We start from the raw sequence: 7,187 nt of genomic DNA, 5'->3' as shown, positions 1-7,187 counted from the left end.
GATGTATAGTTCCAGCAGTCTAGAGAAGCATAGGGTAGTCCGAGGAGCTGGAAAATACATGGTACACATACCTGCTTCATCAATTAGATGGATAATGGTCAAAGGAGCAAGTAGTATGTTAAATGATGGTTCATGGGACTTCCTGTTGTAACCAGTGAACACACCCTTACCTGGTGGTCTGATTGATGTTCCCTCTCTTGTATATTCAGAGAAACTGTTGTTTCCTTTACAGGTTGTGAACCTCTCCCCAGAAGATATAGTTTAAGGCCAGAACAAGACTTGGTTCTCTGTCTCGTGTCAAGAGTGTGAAATTCAATGAGACGTGTGAGGTGAGATTTCAGAAAATTTCAGCTGACATCGAAGAGATCAGTGTAAATGCAAAAGAAAGTCAGTTATTGGAGGACAGCTCCAAATAGTTTCTCAACAAGCTACACACTGGTGGTGATTTATTGCTGAAGTGCTCTGATGTTTTTCTCTCGAGGATGAAGACCTCGGTTTTACAGACAAAATGCAACATGAGATTCATGTATGTACCAGTGTACCAGCATTATAGGCGTATCCCACTCACTCAGTGTAGGGAAGTAAGATAACATATCACCAAGCTCCTGAAGGCACTGATCCACGAAAGCACTAGAGCTATCACCTATTGTGCTAGTTAGGAAAACTGATAGCAGTCTCTTGCTTTGTGTCGGCTATAGGCAGCTTCCATTGATTTAGCTAGTGGATATCATCAGGTTGCTGTCCACGAGCGAGACATAAGTCTGCATGTATGACTTCATTTGGGATCTTTGAGTATTCTCAGATGCTCTTTGGGGTTTGCAATGGACCCTCAACATTTCAACGTCTGATGCAGGCTTCAATGGTTGATCTTATTTTCAGATCATGCTAGTGTATCTTAATGACATACTAATGTAACCGCCCACTTTCCCTGAGCACTTGCAGAGACTTAAAGTAGTCTTTAACTGACTAAAAGAAACAGGTCTCAAAGTTAAGTCTGAAAAGTGTAATCTCTTTCATTTCTTGTGTCAATTTTGTCTTAGGTCATCAGATCTCAGATTGAGGAATTTATCCAGGTAAAGCTGAAGCAGTCAAGCAATGGAAAATTCCAAGTACATTTAAGGAATTACACTTGTACTTAAGGTTCTGTAGTTACTACAGAAAGTTAATTGATGTTTTCTAGAATTGCCGGCCCCCTCCATGATTTAGTGAACCTGTGTATCAAGCAGTTTGGCACCACAAAGAGAGAGTTTAATGCTTTGTGGTCATCAGAGTGCTAATCAGCGTTTGAGCTGCTGAAGGAGAGGCTTACTTCTGCTCCTGTGTTAGAGTATGCCGATTTCAATATTCCTTTCACATTGGAGACTGATGCGAGCAGTGAAAGCCTGAGTGCTGTCTTATATCAACAGCAGGTTAATTCTATGCCGGTATCAGACTTCATAAAGCAAGAAGGATTGACATAAAATTACAGTAGTATGAAGCTTGAACTAATGCCCCTGAAGTGGTCTATCTCTGAAAAATTATGTGGTTATCTGCTGGGTTCCAAGTTTGTGGTTATACCAGACAACAACCCTCTGTGCCATCTAAAAATGGCCAAACCAGGTGCAATTGAGCAAAGATGGATCGCTCAATTAGCCGTCTTCTCCATTTTGAGGTGAAATATCGCCCAGGACTGCATAATGCAGCTGCTGATGCCCACTCTAGGCAGTCATTAGCAGGGGAGCCTACTACTCCTAAAGATGCAGAATATGATGAAGGCCTTAGAGCCTGACTTAATGATGGCTGGTGAAAAGTGCTGTAGGGTTAGACAGATTTGTGCTGTAGAATGTGGAGTATAGAAAGGTAGCATCCCTCACGGAAGAATGCATACTCTGCCGGGTTATGAAACAGCTGAACTTAAAAGTTTTCAAAGTCTGCAGAAATGTGTAAAGTGGAGGAGTTGGTCATCTCATTAATCTGAAGGACTCAAGAGCATCCTAACCCTTTAGATCTCTTCTGTATCATCAACAGAAGGAACACACAGTTGTAATAAAATTAGTTTTATTAACAAAAAGATGAACAAGAATTTCTAACACAACCTACAAAATGGTACTATTATGCTGAAAGATACAATAAATTAATAGGTAAATAAAGTGCAAAGGATTGAAAGATGTAAGTGGTTGAATTGAATGTGGCAATAGCAGAGTATGACTATTATCTTATGGAAAGATAAATGGCTTTTTCTGTTAATTAACCCTTGTGTAGTGTTCATATTTTTGTTATTCAGCCAGTGTTCATGGGTCTGGTGGACCCGCTGCATTTTTGGGTTTTTAATTCAACACAGTCAAACAATTTTATGTTAAAATACTCAACAGATGTTTACTTCATCCCAATTACAAGCAATATAAACAGCATATCTGGTTAATATTTGCCCTTAATCTTTGTTAGATCACATTTATGAATTAAAGTGCTACTCGTTTTTTGTTTGTTATTTAATCAAATTTAATAAAAAAGGAAAATCAATAATAATCAAGACATGAGTGGAAAAAGTTCAACAAATTTACAAATGAAGCAAGGTTTTTCATAACAATTGATTTTTATTTATTTGAACTTCATTAGAAATTTAACCCATTCAAGTCAGTTTACACAACACAAGCTGAACACATACAATAACCATTTCAGTGACACATCAGCCCCATTGAACACATTGTCTTTTCATACCAACCTACAGTATACAACTCATGAGGGGTAGAGTTTTACTGTGTGTGTGTTGCATATGTACTTTTTGCACTTGATGCATGTATATTGTGTTTTTCTGTCCATCTTGGGTCCACACACTTCGCAGCGTTTCTTTTTGTTGCTGCTGGCCGCAAACTAGAATAATGAAAAGATCAGGTATTTTACAAACACCTCTCCCTCTTTCGCAAGGCATGAGTGTAAGATATATACTGCAAAAGCATCACACACTTACTTCAGGCTCTGCAGATGGTGGTTCTGTAGGTTGGGTGGATGGGGCACCAGCATTCTCCTCCTGAATCCTCATGATGGCTGAAGAGGCTGGGGTTCTTGGAACATGTTGTCTTCTCTGGATTTGAGGTCTCACAAGTGACTTTCCCAGTTCCTCTGTTCCACTCTGGGTTCAGTGCCATCCAGATTACAAAGGTGTTGTACGCTGAGATGTCCAATATGTCAAAGAATATCACCAGTGGCCAGCGTAGCGTCCTCCTATTGCCAGCTGTAGCTTGCACTAGCTTGTCCATGTTTTCCACCCCTCCTTTTGTGGCATTATAATCCATGATAATCTCTGGTTTTTGATGCTCCTGGCCACAGATTCTCCATCCCTGTGCAGTGTACTCATGAGTACCACATTCTTGCCTTTCTTTGGCACACAGGATACCAGGGACATGTCACCCGTGTACACAAACTTGGAAGATTTGACAGGTCTTGTAGTCAGCAGTTGGAGTGGGAGCTCAGACTTGTTTTTACATATAGTTCCCACCATGGTCAGCTTCCTATTTAGGAGCTCCTATCCCAGCTTGTGCTAGGTAAAAAAAAATGTGCATGTGATTTTGTGTCCACTGAGTCCCTGAGTCATGTCCAGGACAACTCTCATTCCTTGATTTTTCTCTGGGGCTCCTCCATCAGGTTTCCCTGTATAGACTTGTAATTTCCAAGCATATGATGAAGTGGCATCACAGGTAGCCCTGATCTATATACCATATTTTGCAGGCTAAATAATTTTAAAATTCTGCCTAATGGGGCAGCGACCCCTAAATGGCATCAGCTGCTCATCAATGGAGACATTAGGCCCAGGGTTGTAAAACAGGGGGAGGTGGTGCACCCAGTTGTCCCACACTGTCCTGATGGCAGCTAGCTTGTCTCTCTGCTGTCGAACTGGTCTGTCATCTCGGTTATCAAAGCAGATCATCCTGGAAATTATGTTAAATTTTTCCAGAGACATTGTTGCACCTAAAAGTTCTCTGCAAGTTTCTGTATCCCACAGGGATTCTGTGGATTCCCCTTTGGACTGGAAAATTCCAGCAAGGATAAGAACACCAAAGTAGGCATGTAAATGGGTTTGTTCCATCTCCTTCCACCTCCCTCCAAAATCATGAATTCCTTCTAAATTAGTGCAATCCAGAATAACATTCTAGATGGAATCTGGGATGAAAAGCTCAAAATAAGACTTAATGTCCTGCAAATGAGTAACTGCCATCCGTGTTGGCCCTGGTTGCATCTTTATCACATTGGCAGCCATGCAGGGTGGCTCAATTCTTGGGCAAGAATAAAAAAAAATTACATCCATATTTCTTCACTTGCGAGCTGCTGACAGGATTGTTCTGGTCCTGGAGCTGGCTGCTGAGGGGCTTGTCCTTGGGCTGGCTGCTGACGGGCTGGTCCTGGAGCTAGCTGGTCCTGTGGCTCATCTTTGTTTTGGAACTAGCTGATGCTCATCCTCTTCTTCAGTGATCCACATATTCTGAAACCTCTTCCTCTACATCATCAAAAGCTTGTCTTTCTTCCAAAAGAAATTTGGCCATCTTGATCAGTTGTGAGAAGGAATCACACTGGCAAATCTATAATTATAGCGTACCTCCCCCAATGTGCAGCTGGGATAGAGTATGAGAAAAAAAGATTGCTTCCTGCATGACAGAGGGTAAATGTGCAGGAATGTGAGAGCAGATGGTGTTGGTACTTGAATTTTTGCAACCTTGTGCAAGAATGGCAGGGGAAGAAACACATTCTAACAACAGGAGGAGGATAAAGTGAAGGTACACAGGCACCTGATGTACCTTCACGTCACGTTTTCATTGCAGCTGATATAAGGGCATTTTCTGTGGTTGAAAATCTGGGATTTCGGCTAGGACGCCACACATTGGAATCGAAGTACACCATCCCGTCATGTGGGCATTTTACTCGCACGGTGGTCCCGAACCTCCACAAAGAGTCCAAGGCCAAGGTTGTACAGACCCTGAAAGAGTAAAATTGCTTATATTCTTGAAAAACATCATGACCATATATTAGGTTAGTTGTAACCATCTCTTAGCTCTGTATCATGCTTGAAGAAAAATTTGGTCAGTCTCTGTTTGAACTTTTAGTATTAAGAGAGCACTACTTTGAATATGGTTGCACTTATTGTTTGCACATAAAAAATAGACTATGAAGAACTTCTGCACAGTTATAAGGTCTGAAGAGACTCATGTGAACTCATGCAGGAGAGAAGCCAGTCAGTTGAGTTTCTGGCAAAACCTTTTAGAGTGCTTGCATATTGTTCTGTTTTTTACTGTGTAAGATTATATTTGCAGAAGAATTCCACCAACATCATTTGAAACAAGAAAAATCCAGCCTTTCAGTTTGGAATGTTTCCACGTCTTAAATTACCGGCCTTCAGACGGAATCCCCACACCAGTCTGTTCTGTGTAAGGTTACAAGGACCATCAGATTTGCACAAATAAGACATTTCATCTTAATCTAGCCTTGCTAGAGAATGCTGAAAATCACTTTGAACTGTGGTAGCATTTGTACCTGAAAAATGTATGATTATAAACTGATGGTACTCTTTAAAATGGAGTGGTGGTGGTGTAGTGGTCTAAGTACATAACAGGTAATCTGGTAATCAGAAGGATGCTGGTTCAAGCCCCACGGCTACCACCATTGTGTCCTTGAGCAAGGCACTTAACTCCAGGTTGTTCCGGGGGGATTGTCCCTGTAATAAGTGCACTGTAAGTCACTTTGGATAAAAGCATCTGCCAAATGCATAAATGTAAATAAATGTTTAAAATGTGAGTATCGATGTGCAATAACCTATAATTGATAAATATAATCTTTATGTTTGTATGATTCATCTCATTCTACTAAGAATGGTAATTATAAGGCTTAACTTGTAAAATACAATGAAAAACCAATATGATTTTGTAACCAGGGATTTTCATCTTTTGTTACCTACATGAATAATAGCCATGAAAAATTGTCATGTTTAGTATGTATGTTCGCTGGGGTCTGAAGAGAAAGCTGATGAAAACGAATATCATGTCTCTTGTACCATTCTCAAGATATAAAAGCTCATGATTAAATATGCACTATTTTTGAGCAGGACATTTTTAAGAGTCTGAAACAAAGGACCATAACTCAACTGTCGGAAAAGACAACGCAGTTGACCATGTGACTCTGAAAAGTCACTTCTGATTGGCGCAGGACACCTTTGGGGGATGCGGCCAATTTCAGTTCAAATAGTTCCAAACAGGAAGAACATGCTCTCTTGCTCTTCGTTGCTCTCTTCACTCTTCTCCGGTCTCTTCTCTTCTGCTTCTTCTTCTGCCTGCAAGCGCCATGTGAGGTCCAAGGGAGCTTGGGACTTGATGTCCCGAGAAAGCTCATCACTCTCTACAGTTCACAAACCCATGAGAAGGCCTCGCTTCACAGCTAACATAATTCATGCAGACAATAAATTCGATCACACAGAGATTAAAACATTGACGGAACGACCTTTCGACCAAGCGCCAAGAAACTTTCCGAGCCACACAAAGAACACAAGGAAGGGAAACACCACAAAGACAAGCAAGTACATCTCCAATATTGTGCTCAATGTGCTGGTGTATTAATCAAATAATTTGGGTAATCCAAATTAGACTCAAAGAAGGATGAAATGGTTCTTAAGGTATTGTCAACAGACTCTGTGAAGTTCATTTTCACTGTTCTGATCAGTTATTTCACATTCTGTCACTTTTCACCAACCTGTCTCATGTATATATGTGTTAGATTAAATTTATGTTTAGAATAGTAATAAAGTTTGCCTGTGTTCAAAGACGGCTTGACTGTGGTATATTTTGATAAATAATCTCATCCCTATTTCTACAAGATTTTGCTTCAAAGTTGTACCTAAATACATGTGATATTATTTTCAATAAGCCATGAGAATAATATCATTCCAATAAGTGAATTAATCATAATTCACTTATTAAAGCTAATTCCTTAAAGTACATATTGTGAGATGATACAACTAGACGTTGTATTACGATTTCAATGGTGGAGAATATATCAAGACAAATAATCGAGTTATTTGTTTTTTATCTAATTTATAATGGTTGTCGAAGCCGACTAATTCCATTATACATTTCATTACCTAATAAGGACAGTTTAATTAAGTTCATAACTCACATAATTCAAGACCATAAATTCCGTCCTAATTTTTGCATGCGTGCAAATTACCC

General features: G+C 40.0%; 1 pseudogene; it reads right to left on the bottom strand.

The window, feature by feature from the left end:
- Positions 1–2,935: 2,935 nt before the first annotated feature.
- Positions 2,936–4,234, bottom strand: LOC127653755 (piggyBac transposable element-derived protein 4-like; annotated as a pseudogene).
- Positions 4,235–7,187: the final 2,953 nt, after the last annotated feature.

This window comes from Xyrauchen texanus, chromosome 13 (genome assembly GCF_025860055.1).
Source record: "Xyrauchen texanus isolate HMW12.3.18 chromosome 13, RBS_HiC_50CHRs, whole genome shotgun sequence".
In the NCBI taxonomy this organism is placed as follows: Eukaryota; Metazoa; Chordata; class Actinopteri; order Cypriniformes; family Catostomidae; genus Xyrauchen; species Xyrauchen texanus.
Note: the sequence above shows the minus strand (reverse complement) of the source record. Positions and strands in the feature narration are given on the sequence as shown.